Source organism: Scyliorhinus torazame, chromosome 21 (assembly GCF_047496885.1).
Source record: "Scyliorhinus torazame isolate Kashiwa2021f chromosome 21, sScyTor2.1, whole genome shotgun sequence".
In the NCBI taxonomy this organism is placed as follows: domain Eukaryota; kingdom Metazoa; phylum Chordata; class Chondrichthyes; order Carcharhiniformes; family Scyliorhinidae; genus Scyliorhinus; species Scyliorhinus torazame.
The window spans coordinates 9,954,869-9,972,848 of NC_092727.1; the positions used below are offsets into that span (position 1 = coordinate 9,954,869).

At 46.4% G+C, this 17,980-nt stretch overlaps 1 protein-coding gene across 4 annotated transcripts in view; it reads left to right on the top strand.

Moving 5' to 3' along the window:
- Positions 1-17,980, top strand: part of zbtb16a (zinc finger and BTB domain containing 16a) — a 280,798-nt gene that overhangs the window by 108,423 nt on the left and 154,395 nt on the right. The window lies entirely within an intron of this gene.

Sequence of the window (17,980 nt, forward strand, 5' to 3'; positions counted from 1 at the left end):
AGGAGGAACATGATATTGAGATGATTGAGGGGCATAGATAGAGTATACAGGAAGAAATGTTTCCCCTTGGTGGAGGGATCAATGAACGGGGAGCATGGACTTAAGGTAAGGGGCAGGAGGTTTAGGGGGGATGTGAGGAAAAGCTTATTTATCCAGAGGGTGGTGAGAGTCTGGAACTTGCTGTCTGAAAGAGTGGTGGAGGCAGAGACCCTCATGACATTTAAGTATTTAGATGTGCACTTGCGATGCTAAGGCATACAAGGCTATGGACGAAGTGCTGGAAAGTGGAATTCGACTAGTTAGGTGGTTGTTTTTGACCGGCGAAGGAGTGACGAGCAAAAGGGCCTTTTCTGTGCTGTAGACCTCCAAGAGTGTTGAAATTTCATTTACAAGTTCTCCCGGTATTGATATATGTGCCGTTTAATGTCGAGGCTCTGTGAGTTTACTCTGCATAATGCTGCAACTGAGGTGATGAATAATCCTGACTGTTCATTTACCATGTACATGCACTGTAATCAGCTTAGCTGAACATCCTGGTGATTTGATCCTGCTTATTGGATATCTTGTGGTTTGATTTTCTGAGTGATTCAGAAAGCCATGACGGGATTGGGGGTCATGCCCTTTGGCTGCCCAGCAGCACCAAAGTTGAAGGCCAAAGTCTGTGGGAAATGGCAGGTACAGCAGGTCATATTGTTGCAAAGCTTTGGGTTTTAGAAGGCCGGAAGGTGGAGGTGTGGAGTACCACAATTTTGAGATCTTGGCAAAGAGCGAGCTTGAGTGAGAGCTGGTGCAAAGGGGCTTGATTGCAGCACAGTGAGATTGAGGGAGGGAAAAGACCATGTCAGATCTTGTATTTGGAGCCGAGGAGGAGTATTAAGTGGGAGGATGGCCACGAGCATTGATGGAATGGGTTCTAATGGATGTTGAATCATTTTATTGAAAGTTAATGAGCAATCAGAAAACACTCTATCTGGTCCTCTCCGGCACAACCAAGAGACGAGCAGGAAGGATGTTATTAAATTATTGTACATTTTGTGAAGTAATTAATATCAGGTCAGGGAATTTAAGACTGTAATTCAATCTCCAGATTGTCCTGTTGTTGACAAACTTGGAGAATGCAAGCCTACACAATTGAATTGCAGCTTTAAATTGCCTCCAGTGAAAAAAATGTTATCTTGTGTTTAATTACACTGCAGTTAATTATCATTTGTACCACAGAACATAATTCCTGCCCTCTTGCTCTCTCTGGACTTTCTTACACCTCCAGCTCACCCCAGTGAGCCGTCACATTGCTTTTACCCACTCTTGACTGCTGAGGCCTTTTGGTCTACTGACACTGGCCTCTTGTTTGTCTATCGAGCTCCCCTGTCCCACAGACACAACTGATTTACACTCTCTGGAATCTTTTCTCCAAAGCTGCCAGCTCCTGTTAACTGTGAATCAGATTGGAACATGTATTAGGTCAATGGCCATCCTCCTCCCCAACCTAACCATACTTCTCCTCTCGTCCGGCTGAGTTGAAAACTTTCCATTCAAGTCTCCTCAAAACTTTGCTGGTTTAGCCTGACCATATTCTTCACACGTCATGTGACTTCTTCGCTAAGTATCTGCGTATCCTCTATTTTCTCTATCCTCCCTCTTACCTTCACCTGGCAGATGTTCGCAATATGCTAATAGAAGAAAAGTACAACACTCCCAAGATGCAGCAGGTGGAGAAATGGTTAACTCTTGTCACTGGACTGTTGCAAACTTTCTCTATTACCAATGCAGTGCGGTGGCTCTGGTACATATGACCTATCAGATTTATTTTCTTATGGGTGTTGCTGGCAGGGTCGATTTTTGCCCATCCCTAAATGCCCTCGAGAACATGGTGGTGAGCTGCCTTCTTGCACTGCGATAGTCCATTTGGACAAGTGCTGTCAGAGGGAAGAAGTTGCAGAATTTTGGTGATGAATCAACAGCAACGTAGTTCAAAGTCAGCATGATGTGTGACTCGGGAGGTGGGGGGGGGGGGGGGGGGGGGGGAGGGGGGGGAGAGCTTACAGGTGCTGGGGTTCCCATGTGCCTGCTTTCCTGGTCTTTCTGGGTGATAGAGGCTGTGGGTCTGGAAGGTACTGTCGAAGAAGCCTTGGCCAATTGTTGGTGTATTTTCTAGATGGTCCACGCCACTCTCACTGTGTGCTGCTGGTGGAGGGAGTGAATGTTGAAGGTAGTGTGGATGGGGTGCCAATCAAGTTGGCTGCTGCGCCTTGGATGGTGTGAAGCTTCTTAATCGTTGTCTGGATGAGCAATAAGTGGGAGAGTATTCAATCACACTCCCGGCTTACATTGCATCACGAAAAGCCATTCCTACCCCTAGAGACTTCCACCACGGAGAAGGATACAAACACTAATATCATGGGGTTGTCATTTTTAAGTCCTAATTTGGACATGCGTTGTCATTCTGGATGTCTCTGAGCAGATGCTCTGACGTTTTGCCTCTAGGCATAAGCTCAGGAGTTTGGTAAGAAATAGCCGAGAACTTTGGTGATAAAAGCAAATTACTGCAGATGTTGGAATCTGAAACAAAAACAGAAAATGCTGGTAAATCTCAGCAGGTTTGACAGCCTCTGTGGAGAACGGAGCTAACATAGGACACAATGCAGAAGGAGGCCATTCAGCCCATCGAGTCTGCACCGACCCACTTAAGCCCTCACTTCCACCCTATCCCAATAACCCCTCCTCACCTTTTTGGACACTCGGGGCAATTTAGCATGGCCAATCCACCTAACCGGCATGTTTTGAGTCTGGCTGACTCTTCATCAGAGATCACTTATGCATGGGTTGGGTTTAAATCTCGCGTAAGTGAGTTACTCAAGTGTTCGTATTATATCCTAGTTATGCTAATACAAGGGATGCATACGGTAATTGTGGTCATTTCTGTTGAAGCACTCTGAATAGCAGCATCTCTATGCAGTACAAGAAATGCTGACTTTTCTCAGTAAACATTTAAGCGGAGCTATCACTCGATGTGGTTCTGAACCAGAACGATCAGAATCATTCCTTGCTCTGCTCTCGCAGGAGTGCAATTTGCCCTGGTGCCTATAGTCCATGTTGGGAAACTTTGTAGGTGTGGGGTGACCTCAAACATGCATCCAATAGTGGGATAGTATATTCTCGGTGTCTCCCGTCTTCACAAATAAGGAAGGCCAATTGGAAAAAGGATCAAGGCAGCACAGCATAGGTGTCATTCATTACTTGGGTTGCCAAGTCTGGTTGGGAGTATTCATGGTGGTTTAATCACATGACTTCCTGCTCTGTCTTTGAGGGGCTGGTTTAGCACAGTGGGCTAAATAGCTGGCTTGTAATGCAGAACAATGCCAGCAGCGCGGGTTCAATTCCCCTACCGGCCTCCCTGAACAGGAGCCGGAATGTGGCGACTAGGGGCTTTTCACAGTAACTTAATTGAAGCCTACTTGTGACAATAAGCTATTATTATTATTTGTCCGTACAATACACACTTGCCATTGGTCCATTATCTGGGCACAATGCCTGCCCCAACCAATTGGAAAGGGGATAGCTTTCTTGCTCACCTTGACCTGTGCATGAAGCAACTATTTGCCCCGCTCTCTGTCCAATATTTTGATAACCAATAAAGTAAAATATTTGAAGAGAATGAAAAAAGTGCCCAATTTTGTTTAATCCACTGATGATTTTTTTTTCTCCTGAATTATGCTGGCTGCAGTGTATTAGAGATCAATCTTTAATTCCATGAGACTTGAGGACAATTGTGGAGGATTGGCATCCTCATTCCATAACTCAGCATGATTCAGTATCTTCAGGTGATGATGGGTAGGAAAAATGAGTTGTGGGGATGACTACATTGGGGGGAGGTGGCGGTTTGGGGATTACATCTTCACAGTCAAATTAAAGGGAGGTATGTTGTATTCGTCTCCCTTGCTGCATCAGGCATCTTTATGACTAGCTCTAACACACTTTTTAACAAAACCATGTTGATGAGAGCAGTGCACTGCAACGTACATGGCTGGGAACTGCTTTAGGAGGGGCGGGGGGAGGGGGGGCGGGGGCGAAAATGAGAGGGAGGCCGTTACAGAAGTTACTGCCCCTTTGAAGTCCTCTCCTTGGCTCTTTACAGGCCCACTTAATTACTTGCAGCTTGCCAGAGGCCCAGACTGTATTGGGTGTTTGTTTGTTCTCCGCAATCCCTTCTTGGGAAGGTTTACCCTGTAGGTCTAAAGTATGCGAAGACTGCAGTGGCCATTCCTTTTTCACGGCCACCGTTTTAAGGAAAGAATACTTCACTCCATGCTTCCTCACTTTCGCCCTCATTTTCAAATCCATAACTGATTTTTTAATATCGGCACATTGCCAGCTTGGAGTAACAACACGGATCAGGGATAATTGGAGTTTACCTGGCTGGCTGCAAACTCTTGCCTTCCAACATATAATTTTGTGTGTTGTGCATTTACAAATCAAACTCAACTGGGAAAGCTACCAATGATCTACTGACCAAGGTTGGATGCGGTCTGTAGGGCGAGAGTTGGCGCAGAGAGTGTGAGGAGCAATATTCATTTCATCATTTGGTTTTGTGATGGTTTTCTAAAGGTTATTACCCTCCTAAAAAGGGACATGTTTTCTTAGTTTTGTTTAATTAAATAGCACTGGCTTTGAGCCCAGTGCATCTCCCCATGCTTTTCATAGGAAAAGGCATACTTATATTAGCACCGCACATTGTATCATTGTGAGGCTGGGGAAAATAGTTACCACCTCCACATTCTCTCTCTCTTTCTCCTCCCCCCCCCCCCCCCCCCCACTCCTTCTCCTAGATCCCCCATATAGAACATACAGTGCAAAAGGAGGCCATTCGGCCCATCGAGTCTGCACTGACCCACTTAAGCCCTCACTTCCACCCTATCCCCGTAACCCAATAACCCCTCCTAACCTTTTTGGTCAGTAAGGGCAATTTATCATGGCCAATCCACCTAACCTGCACGTCTTTGAACTGTGGGAGGAAACCGGAGCACCCGGAGGAAACCCACGCAGACACGGGGAGAACGTGCAGACTCCGCACGGACAGTGACCCAGCGGGTATGTGAACCTGACCGTGGCACTGTGAAGCCACTTGTGCTACTGCGCTGCCCAAATGTGTTTTAGCACAGTCCACACTGTCGCAACACTTGTGCATCACCTAGGCATTTGTCCAGAATATGGTACAATTTTTGGAACATTTGAGATTCGCGTGCAGTCTTTAGGATGAGAAGTTAAACTGAGGGCCCGTCTGTCTGCTCGAGTCGATTGTAAAAGATCTTGTGGCACTCCCCAGAAGCGCGAGGGGTTCTCCTGGTCTCCTGGCCAATATTTATTCCCTCAATCAACGTCACGACAACGTGGGCCACCCGGTGATGATCACATTTCAGTTTGTGGGATCTTGCTGTGTGAAAGCTGGCTGTCGTGTTTCCAGCATTACAACCGTGATGACGCTTCAAAAAGTACTTCATTTTGCCACAGTGCAGGTTGAGGCGTAAGGTAGTCGGAGCGCTATGTGCACGCATGTTTTTCCGCCCTCTTGGCCAGGCCCCTCTTTTCCCTGCCTCACTGACATCACATTCTGCCATTTTTCCACATCTCTTCAGAAGTGGTTTTGCATGCACCCTTTAAAAAAAAATTTAGATTACCCTATTATTTTTTTTTCCAATTAAGGGGCAATTTGGCGTGGCCAATCCACCTACCCTGCACATAACAAAGAACAAAGAACAAAGAACAAAGAAATGTACAGCACAGGAACAGGCCCTTCGGCCCTCCAAGCCCGTGCCGACCATACTGCCCGACTAAACTACAATCTTCTACACTTCCTGGGTCCGTATCCTTCTATTCCCATCCTATTCATATATTTGTCAAGATGCCCCTTAAATGTCCCTATCGTCCCTGCCTCCACTACCTCCTCCGGTAGTGAGTTCCAGGCACCCACTACCCTCTGCGTAAAAAACTTGCCTCGTACATCTACTCTAAACTTTGCCCCTCTCACCTTAAACCTATGCCCCCTAGTAATTGACCCCTCTACCCTGGGGAAAAGCCTCTGACTATCCACTCTGTCTATGCCCCTCATAATTTTGTATACCTCTATCAGGTCGCCCCTCAACCTCCTTCGTTCCAGTGAGAACAAACCGAGTTTATTCAATCGCTCCTCATAGCTTATGCCCTCCATACCAGGCAACATTCTGGTAAATCTCTTCTGCACCCTCTCTAAAGCCTCCACATCCTTCTGGTAGTGTGGCGACCAGAATTGAACACTATACTCCAAGTGTGGCCTAACTAAGGTTCTATACAGCTGCAACATGACTTGCCAATTCTTATACTCAATGCCCCGGCCAATGAAGGCAAGCATGCCGTATGCCTTCTTGACTACCTTCTCCACCTGTGTAGCCCCTTTCAGTGATCTGTGGACCTGTACTCCTAGATCTCTTTGACTTTCAATACTCTTGAGGGTTCTACCATTCACTGTATATTCCCTACCTGCATTAGCCCTTCCAAAATGCATTACCTCACATTTGTCCAGGTTAAACTCCATCTGCCATCTCTCCGCCCAAGTCTCCAGACAATCTAAATCCTGCTGTATCCTCAGACAGTCCTCATCGCTATCCGCAATTCCACCAACCTTTGTGTCGTCTGCAAACTTACTAATCAGACCAGTTACATTTTCCTCCAAATCATTTATATATACTACAAAGAGCAAAGGTCCCAGCACTGATCCCTGTGGAACACCACTGGTCACAGCCCTCCAATTAGAAAAGCATCCCTCCATTGCTACCCTCTGCCTTCTATGGCCTAGCCAGTTCTGTATCCACCTTGCCAGTTCACCCCTGATCCCGTGTGACTTCACCTTTTGTACTAGTCTACCATGAGGGACCTTGTCAAAGGCCTTACTGAAGTCCATATAGACAACATCTACTGCCCTACCTGCATCAATCATCTTAGTGACCTCCTCGAAAAACTCGATCAAGTTAGTGAGACACGACCTCCCCTTCACAAAACCGTGCTGCCTCTCACTAATACGTCCATTTGCTTCCAAATGGGAGTAGATCCTGTCTCGAAGAATTCTCTCCAGTAATTTCCCTACCACTGAAGTAAGGCTCACCGGCCTGTAGTTCCCGGGATTATCCCTGCCACCCTTCTTAAACAGAGGAACAACATTGGCTATTCTCCAGTCCTCCGGGACATCCCCTGAAGACAGCGAGGATCCAAAGATTTCTGTCAAGGCCTCAGCAATTTCCTCTCCAGCCTCCTTCAGTATTCTGGGGTAGATCCCATCCGGCCCTGGGGACTTATCTACCTTAATATCTTTTAAGACACCCAACACCTCGTCTTTTTGGATCACAATGTGACCCAGGCTATCTACACCCCCTTCTCCAGACTCAACATCTACCAATTCCTTCTCTTTGGTGAATACTGATGCAAAGTATTCATTTAGTACCTCGCCCATTTCCTCTGGCTCCACACATAGATTCCCTTGCCTATCCTTCAGTGGGCCAACCCTTTCCCTGGCTACCCTCTTGCTTTTTATGTAAGTGTAAAAAGCCTTGGGATTTTCCTTAACCCTATTTGCCAATGACTTTTCATGACCCCTTCTAGCCCTCCTGACTCCCTGCTTAAGTTCCTTCCTACTTTCCTTATATGCCACACAGGCTTCGTCTGTTCCCAGCCTTTTAGCCCTGACAAATGCCTCCTTTTTCTTTTTGACGAGGCCTACAATATCATTCGTCATCCAAGGTTCCCGAAAATTGCCGTATTTGTCTTTCTTCCTCACAGGAACATGCCTGTCCTGTATTCCTATCAACTGACACTTGAAAGCCTCCCACATGTCAGATGTTGATTTGCCCTCAAACATCCGCCCCCAATCTATGCTCTTCAGTTCCCGCCTAATATTGTTATAATTAGCCTTCCCCCAATTTAGCACATTCATCCTCGGACCACTCTTATCCTTGTCCACCAGTACTTTAAAACTTACTGAATTGTGGTCACTGTTACCGAAATGCTCCCCTACTGAAACATCTACCACCTGGCCGGGCTCATTCCCCAATACCAGGTCCAGTACCGCCTCTTCCCTAGTTGGACTGTTTACATATTGTTTTAAGAAGCCCTCCTGGATGCTCCTTACAAACTCTGCCCCGTCTAAGCCCCTGGCACTAAGTGAGTCCCAGTCAATATTGGGGAAGTTGAAGTCTCCCATCACCACAACCCTGTTGTTTTTACTCTTTTCCAAAATCTGTCTGCCTATCTGCTCCTCTATCTCCCGCTGGCTGTTGGGAGGCCTGTAGTATACCCCCAACATTGTGACTGCACCCTTCTTATTCCTGATCTCTACCCATATAGCCTCACTGCCCTCTGAGGTGTCCTCTCGCTGTATAGCTGTGATACTCTCCTGAACAAGTAGCGCAACTCCGCCTCCCCTTTTACATCCCCCTCTATCCCGCCTGAAACATCTAAAACCTGGAACGTTTAGCTGCCAATCCTGCCCTTCCCTCAACCAGGTCTCTGTAATGGCAACAACATCATAGTTCCAAGTAGTAATCCAAGCTCTAAGTTCATCTGCCTTACCCGTAATGCTCCTTGCATTAAAACATATGCACTTCAGGCCACCAGACCCGCTGTGTTCAGCAACTTCTCCCCGTCTGCTCTGCCTCAGAGCCACACTGTCCATATTCCCTAGTTCTCCCTCAACGCTCTCACCTTCTGACCTATTGCTCCCGTGCCCACCCCCCTGCCATACTAGTTTAAACCCTCCCGTGTGACACTAGCAAATCTCGCGGCCAGGATATTTATGCCTCTCCGGTTTAGATGCAACCCGTCCATCTTATACAGGTCACACCTGCCCCGGAAGAGCTCCCAGTGGTCCAGATAACCGAAACCCTCCCTCCTACACCAGCTGTTTAGCCACGTGTTTGTCTGCTCTATCTTCCTATTTCTAGCCTCACTGGCACGTGGCACAGGGAGTAATCCCGAGATTACAACCCTCGAGGTCCTGTCTTTTAACTTTCTGCCTAGCTCCCTGAACTCCTGCTGCAGGACCTCATGCCTCTTCCTGCCTATGTCGTTAGTACCAATATGTACAACGACCTCTACCTGTTTGCCCTCCCCCTTCAGGATTCCCTCTACCCGTTCGGAGACATCCTGGACCCTGGCACCAGGGAGGCAACATACCATCCTGGAGTCTCTTTCACGTCCACAGAAGCGCCTATCTGTTCCCCTGACTATAGAGTCCCCTATAACTATTACTCTTCTGCGCTTTGACCCTCCCTTCTGAACATCAGAGCCAGCCGTGGTGCCACTGCTCTGGCTGCTGCTGTTTTCCCCTGATAGGCTATCCCCCCCGACAGTATCCAAAGGGGTATATCTTTGGATTGTGGGGGTGAGACCCAAGCAGACACGGGGAGAATGTACAAACTCCACACTGATAGGGGGCCGGGATCGAACCCGGGTCCTCAGCGCTGTAGGCAGCAGTGCTAACCACTGTGCCACTGTGCCGCCCTGCATGCACCTTTTAATGCATCTTTCACCCCATCGGGACGATACCAATTGGGCTCTGTATGGTTCCTGAAACTGAATGTTGGCTGGCAAATTCCAATCTGGACCACAGAGAGAGGGAAGGTGGGGGGAGAGAAGAGAGAGAGGAGAGGGAGAGACTGAATGTGGAAAATGCATTTGAGTGAGTAAGAAACTGACCAGATGACACAATTAACCATGTTAACAACTGTAATTACAACTGCAGGCACATTCCGTATCATGACCTGAATCGATCCCCTGCGGTTGTCTGATCAATTTAAAATGAAATAAGCCAGTCAATATGGTATTGATTTTGCTATTTCCAAGGATGGTTGAAATGTAGTAACCCATTGTTCTGATTTTTCAGCTCTCTCTCTGGCAATATTTTTGTAAGACATTTTGTTGTTCCCAAAATAATGAAGTCAGCATAGTGTATTGATGAGCGTGTGAAGTCTTCATAATATGTAGCCTTAAACTGAGCGAAAGAGTTCAAAACTGCTTTCTTATTACAGCTTGGGTCTTGAAAGGACATGCTTGAATCTTACAGCACAGAAATCATTTGGCCCATTGTGTTATGCTGCCTTTTTGAAAGAGCTATTCAATTATTCCGACTTCTTGCTCTGTCCCCGTCGCCCTGACATTTTCTAACTCTTAACCGTGTCCAGTTTTCTCTCTGAAATCTCTTTCTGCCACCCTCTTTAAAGCATTGCATTCCAGATCATAATTATATGCTTAAAAAAAAGAGCTCTCCTCATTTCCCCCTGGGTTGTCCCAAAATGCCTTCCAGCCAGTGAGGAATTGTTGAAATGTAGTCAATCTTTCCGGCTTTCCCAAATGGCAGTGTGATTAGTGATAGGATGACCTGTTTAAGAGATGCTGCCCTTTATTCGGAAGGTTTGTGTGAGATGTCTCGGAAGGTGAGGAATGGCCTTTGGGAGCAAACCTGATTCCATTAGGTACCCCAGTTGAGTCGGGAGCTGTGGATTTGGCATATTTCCAGGCGCATCAGAACAGAGTTCCATTTCTTGCACACACAGAATTGTACAAACTCCAATTTGGACTGGAATCGAGTTATTTGCAGCACATTAGTCTGGATTCGCTCAATATTTTCTTACGCTGATCCAACAAACATAGTGTTCTTGAACAAATCCCCAGCTGAGAATTACAAGTGGGAACCATATAACTCATAAACTCCCAGTGGTAGGGTGTTCATTTTCTTTTCGAGAAGCGAATTGCAATGTTGAACACAGAATGTTATTGTAAGATGGTCTTGTATTCGAACGGGAAAGATGGGGCTGGATCTGGACCGATCAGTTATGGATTTTCAACATCTATTTCTCTCTGATAATGGAATAACTTGCAGCAATTATTACTTTTTTAACCCTTTATCCCCATTGTAACCCATTTTGCATCACCTGAGTTCCTTGTTTCCAGAATGCCTCTGGACGCCTTCTTTGGAAATGTTGTTGTAATGAGGCAGGACCCACAGGTGTGAAAATGAAAGGAAGAACTTGCATTTATATAGTGCCTGTCGTGACACAGGTATCTCCAATTTCTTCAAAGCCAATGTATCTTTGAAGTGTAGTCATTGTTATGTGGGGAAACAGCGGCAGTCAATTTACACAGAGAAAACTCCCGCAAGCCGCAATGTGATAACCCCGATGATGCGATGTTGATTCGGGTGGGCCTGCCTTGCCCCTTTATCAGAATTGTTCAGATGGGTGCAAGGATGCAATGTGTCCTGTTTTCTCTCATTTCTCTCCCGAAGGTGCCCATTCCAATGCGCTTTGGTACCAGGAGTAGCAACCCAGGTTGCCTTGCTTCAAACACCTCCTTAAGACGGTCAATGGCGCAGTATTTATGGAGGCCTCGGAATCCTGGCACAGTGCAGCCTGTCATCAAAGGAGATGGCTGTAGGCTAACCCATAATCTCTGCTGTTCCATGTTGCTGTATCCTGTGCTATAAAAACTGATGGTTAAAGATACATTTGCGAGGGTTTGGATCTTTCGAACCTGATGTATTACTACTGGGCGGCGAAAGTGGAGAAAGTGCGGAGCTGGGTCAGAGAGATTGATTCCCAGTGGGTCAGAATGCAGGAGAGTTTGTGCAGGGGGTCGGGATTGAAAGCACTAGCAACAGCGCCGTTCCCGATAGCTCCGGGAAAGTACTCTGGGAGTCCGGTAATAATAGCTTCATTGAGAATTTGGAGGCAGTTTCGCCAACACTTTGGCTTGGGGGCAAGGTCAAGGGAAATGTCGATTCAGGTGAACCACAGATTTGAGAGGGAGGTGGGATGGAAATTTTCGGAAATGGGAGGAGAAGGGGGTTAAAACACTAAAAGATTTGTTTCTTGGGGGTCGGTTTGCAGGACTGAAGGAGCTGGAAGCAAAGTATGGGCTGGAGCAGGGGGAAATGTTTAGATACATGCAGGTTCGAGATTTTGCCAGAAAGGAGATACAGAGCTTCCCGGTGGAGCCGGCCTCCACATTGCTGGAGGAGGTGCTGACGACCGGGGGACTGGAGAAGGGGGTAGTGTCAGCGGTTTACGGGGCTATTTTGGAAGAGGAGAAGGCACCACTGGAAGGGATCAAAGCAAAGTGGGAGGAATAGATGGGAGAGGATATGGAGGAGGGGTTCTGGTGTGAGGTGCTCCAGAGAGTGAACGCCTCCACCTCGTGCGCGAGGTTGGGGCTGGTACAGCTGAAGGTGGTATACAGAGCACTCCTCACGAGGGCGAGGATGAGCCGATTCTTTTAAGGAGTAGAAGATGTGTGTGAACGTTGCGGGGAGGGCCCCGCTAATCACGTTCATATGTTTTGGTCCTGTCCAAAGCTAGACGATTACTGGAAGGAGGTTTTTCGGGTAATTTCTAAAGTGATGCACGTGAAACTGGACCCGGGCCCTCGGGAGGCCATATTCAGTGTGTTGGACCAGCAAGTTTTGGAAATGGGTGCAGAAGCAGATGTTGTAGCCTTTGCCTCGTTGATCGCCTGAAGGTGGATACTGATAGGTTGGAGAGCAGCCTCTCCACCCTGTGCCCTGGCGTGGCGGGGGGACCTGTTGGAATTCTTGAATCTTGAGAAGGTTAAATTTGAACTGAGGGGAAGGATGGAGGGGTTCTACAATTCATGGGCATTATTCATTATGCACTTTCAAGAACTGGATAACATCGAACATTAGTAGGGGCGTGTGGGTGGGAGGGTTGGGGGGAGGGGGGGACGGTGTGTGTTAATGGCGACTATGGGTGATCCCTAATTCCTTTTTGTCATTTGTGGGAACATGCGGGCTAATGTTTGGTGGGAGGATGGGATCGTTGTTATTGATATGGGGATTGACATATTTGGTACTGGTTATTGTTTATTGTTGGTGGGTGTAAATTTGGGAGAAAATGTGAAAAAGGAGGAGAATAAAGAAATATTTTTTTTTTAAAAATACATTTGCGAGCCGACACTCCAGAACATGTGAATGGGAGGAGTGGAGAAATCTTGTTTCGAGGGAGCAGTTTTCATTATCAGCCCCTGAAAGCTTTTTGCAATCATGACTATAATTAATAGAATAACACTTGCGTTTTGTCTTGGAAGTATGTGTGTTTGAGAATATTGGGCCCTCCTGATGCCTGCTGCATGAGTTCTCAATTTATGTGCTGATTCATACTGGAAGCAGGCCTTCATTTCCATAGATTCCCCTTTCTTCAAGTAGGCTTGGTAATTATTCGTCTGTGAACTTCACCCATTAACAGGCATTTTGACTGAGAATTCCATCACAGTCCTGCCCCTTCTGGCCCTCCCTTGGCGTCCTCACAGTGACCATCGTGGGGGTCATTGGATTACCATGAGCAATGGCTCGTTGGTTATTCTTTCCCCTCCCCTTCACTTTTGAAGGGTCCCTGAACCAATTGAATAGAGCTACGTCGGGTCTACAATCAACATATTACTTTCTCATTTGTTTTTATTGGCTCCCTGTTGAAATCGGCCGATCATGTTCTGCTCCAGGGACCCGGGTTTGATTCCTGGCTTGAGTCACTCTGTGCGGAGTCTGCACGTTTTCCCCGTGTCTGTGTGGGTGTCCTCCCACAGTTCAAAGATGTGCAGATTAGGTGGATTGGCCATGCTAAATTGCCCTTGGGTTAAGTGGGGTCACTGGGTTACGGGGATAGGGTGGGCCTGGGCTTAAGTAGGGTGCTCTTTTCCATGAGCCGGTGCAGAATCGATGGGCCGAATGGCCGCCTTCTCTGTAAATTCTATGATTGTATGTTGGAAATCCATTCTGTGACCCTCTGGCCTGAGACATCGGTTATATGTGTGCTAAGTTAACTTCTTGATTACTCAAAGGAGCATTGCTGTTAAGAGACTGATGTGTAACCATTGGTGCTCACTCCAACTGTGAAAATAAACAAGTCAAGGAGCCATCAATCCAGGCCTTGATTGTGGCTGAAGAGAGAGCTTTTGAGTGATTTGTATAAAAACCTGGGTGCGATTTGTGGAGGCTATGACTTGCACCATGTTCATTTGTTGGGTTAAGGGTCATGATGTGGCTTTGGAGGCCCCACCCCATTCCTCACCTTCCACTGACTTCACCTTCCTCCCAGTTGAACATTGCGTTCAGGAGAGGCAATAGTTTCCTGTGTAGTTGCTCTTGTGGAATGGAGCCAGCAGCCATTCAAACTTACTCCAATATACAAATTTATACCATCAAAGCTCTGCATTTACTGCGAGGACAGTGGCTATTTGTGAAAGCAAAATAAAAAAAACTCTTTCAAATAACGCCTTCCACCACCACGGGATGCCCCAAGGTACTTGACAGACGCTGATGGCCTTGTGCAGTGTAGCCACTGTTGTAATGTGGGAAATGTAGCAGCCAATTTATCTGCAGCAAGCTCCCACAAGTGCTGACATGTTAATGACCAGGTAATCTATTTTTTTATGTTGATTTGAGGTTTGGCCAGGACCTCACGGATGACTCCCCTACTGCACATCAAAATAATGGAATCATTTACATCCAGTTGAAATTAGACGGGCTTGGTTTAATACCTCACCCAAAAGACTGCACCTTCAACAGTGCAGCATTCCCTCGTTACTGCAATAGATTTTTTGAGTTCAAGTTATTAATTGCGCCATTGAAGCCTAGAAACAATTCCACTTGTGAAGCACTTTTGAGATAGCTGGCGCTACGAGCATGGTTCTGATTTGTAGACCCAACCGATGAAACTTTGGAAAAAAAATTGGGGAAATTCTTATTTCCCTCGGAGGACAGTGCACGATGTTCTCCAATACCGGCCTTGAGCAGTCGATTGCAATACACTGTGGTTGGGTTTCTTGGCCTCATTGCTTTTGTGGTTATTTCAGCAATATTTTAAATTTAAGTATGTGTTGCAATGTCTTTCTCAAGAGGCAGTTTGTGTGGTTGAGTTTTTCATTATTTGACAAGTTGATGAAGAATAGGGGGTGGGGGGGGTGGGGTGGGGGTGGGGGGAAGGTGTCATGTATGGTTCTGTGAACAGTTATCCATTGGCGTAAGATTCGGTCTTAACCATAGTTTGATTTTGTTTTTGGGTGGATCCAGACCAGAACAGCCAAGATTCATAAGACCATGTATGCCAAATCTGGAATTGGCCCTGCCAATTCAGTCAAATATCTCTAACTGCCCCACCCAGTCAAGCTGGTTTAGCACAGTGGGCTAAACAGCTGGCTTGTAATGCAGAACAAGGCCAGCAGCGCGGGTTCAATTCCCCTCCCGGCCTACCCGAACAGGCGCCGGAATGTGGCAACTAGGGGCTTTTCACAGTAACACAATTGAAGCCCACTTGTGACAATAAGCGATTATTATAACTGCCTGGTTGGTACGTAATATTGTCAAGCCTTGCTGGAAAGATACAATGCTGGGGTTTTACCTGCTCCTGAGCTGGCATCTGAGACCCCTGTCCCTGGAACAAGATTCAGCTCATTGTGCTTTTACTAAATGTTCTCCATTAGTTTTTATAAATTTAGAGTACCCAATTCTTTATTTTCCATTTAAGGGGCAATTTAGCGTGGCCAATTCACCTATCCTGCACATTTTGGGTTGTGGAGGTGAGACCCACGCAGACACTGGGAGAATTTGCAAACTCCACACGGGCTGGGGTCAAACCCGGGTCCTCGGCGCTGTGAGGCAGCAGTGCTAACCACTGCTCCACCGTGCTGCCCTGTTTCAAAATGTTCTCATGGGTATTGGGCATTGCTGGATAGGTCAGCATTTATTGCCTGTAAGAAAATAACAAGAAACTCTGAAAAGGGGGAGATATTGGATTTACCAATTATTTAGGGGTCCTTTAAGAAATCAACTAAACAAATACTGAAATGACTCTTGTAAAATACAAAGTCTGCAAAAGTATAATTGACTTATAGAAAATGAGTGAACTATTGAACCTTGACCATGACTGTCTATAGATACTAACAAATGTTTCAAAAGATGTACTGTATATGCATACTTGAAGAAGCAATACGAAGGTACATCCACAGCAGAATTGCAACAATCTAATAACATAGTATAACTAGACTAGACAAGATGCACAGACTTTGACGAGGGGTGAGGATACATGGGAAACTGTGTTGTGTCAGGGAAATAATTAATTTGGAGTAAGCGATTAATGCCTAATTAATCAATCGCCTGTCAAGTGATTGACACCTTTCTGAATGAATCACGGGGGGGGTCTCAGCTGAGAATTCGAACCAGTGAGAGTGAACCAGGGGCTAAACAATAGATAAGTTTTCTTATGAATATGATCGTATGATTGATTATTAGGAGAATTCTAGCCTTCCGAAGTTCTTGAAGCAGCTGTAGAAATTATTTATTTGAAACATTTTTGTTACCTTCTTGCGTTAATGTTTCAATGATTTTTCTCTGTAGTCTGACATGACTTCTTTTGATTCAGTTCTTCTGCAATTGTATTAAGTAAACTTTTAAAATAAAGAGGGTTTTGGACACCTCTTCAACCTGACCGAGTACTTATTTTTGGAAGAAAAATAAGATCATCCTACATTGCCAATTGCCCTTGAGAAAGTGACGGCACACCACTGCCTTGAACCACTGCAGTCCACGGTGTAGGTCCACCCATGGTGCTGTTAGGGGGGGGGGGGTAGTTCCTGGATCTTGTAGGTCCTCTGTGCACGGAATGTCAGTAATGTAATGCCAGCCAAACCGGAGTCGAAAGGAGCCATTAGGGAGAGTTGGCCTTCTGTGGAGGTTAATTATGAAGAGTTCCAGCATTTATCCCTGACCAGAACCCCACAATTTTGAATACTTGGTCATTTATCTTACTGCTTGCGGGACATTTTGTGCATAAAATTGGCTGCTGAACTGCCTGAATTACAACAGTGGCTGGATTTACCAGCAATCTGTTTACCTGCCAGCCTTCTCGGTTACACTCGGTTAACATGACCGGTGCACGTTTCTTCAATCTTCCCTTTTACTCTCCCTCTTCTTTCTAAAGCTAATAATAATAATCTTTATTGTCACAAGTAGGCTTACATTAACACTGCAATGAAGTTACTGTGAAATTCCCCTCGTCGCCACACTCCGGCGCCTGTTCGGGTTCACGGAGGGAGAATTCAGAATGTTCAAATAGCACGTCTTTCGGGACTTGTGGGAGGAAACCGGAGCATCTGGAGTAAACCCACGCAGGCACGGGGAGAATGTGCAGACTCCGCACAGACAGTGACCCAAGCCGCGAATTGAACCTGGGACCCTGGAGCTGTGAAGCAACAGTGCTAACCACTGTGCTACCATGCGCAGTTCACAGGGCACCAAGAGACCAAACTACTTACAGCTTAGCCTCCCTCTGGTCAGGTCTCTTGCTGCTGGTTCAGAGCGGCAGCATCATGAGTGACTTCGAGATGCGGTCTTGGATCATTTGCGTCTGTTTTGACCTGGGCACACTCACTCGTGGGAATTCCCCTTTTAGGACAACTGCTGTCCGACACTGATGATATTGGTAAGGCTGCAGATCTCGTCCTGAGTAGCTGCAGGAGTAGAGATGTTACACTACCCTGTATAGTCAAACTGCTGCTAAACATCCAGCCACACCAGTTGAGATTTTTGTTCCTTTCCAACCACCGTTTATGCATGCCGAACACACTTGAGCCCCATAGGCCCGAAATGTGAAGTATTTTGTGTTTTACAGGTTGGCCTTTGTTGCTGGGAGCCATTTCGGGGGACAAATTGAGTGTGTCGCTCGACATGGAAGCATGTTAGTTGACGTGTCTTTTATATTTCCCCTATGGTGGATTGCGAATGCCTCGCAACTATGTTCTGTGATGTAATAAAAAGCACAAAACAGCTCAGCTTATCAGCAACTGCTGCAGGTGCCGAAAGAGCGAATAATGAAATGGTGGTGGGAAGGGTGGGGGGGGGAGGAAGCAATGTCTGATGAAGTTGCCCATTCTACGGTGGTTTATTGATGCT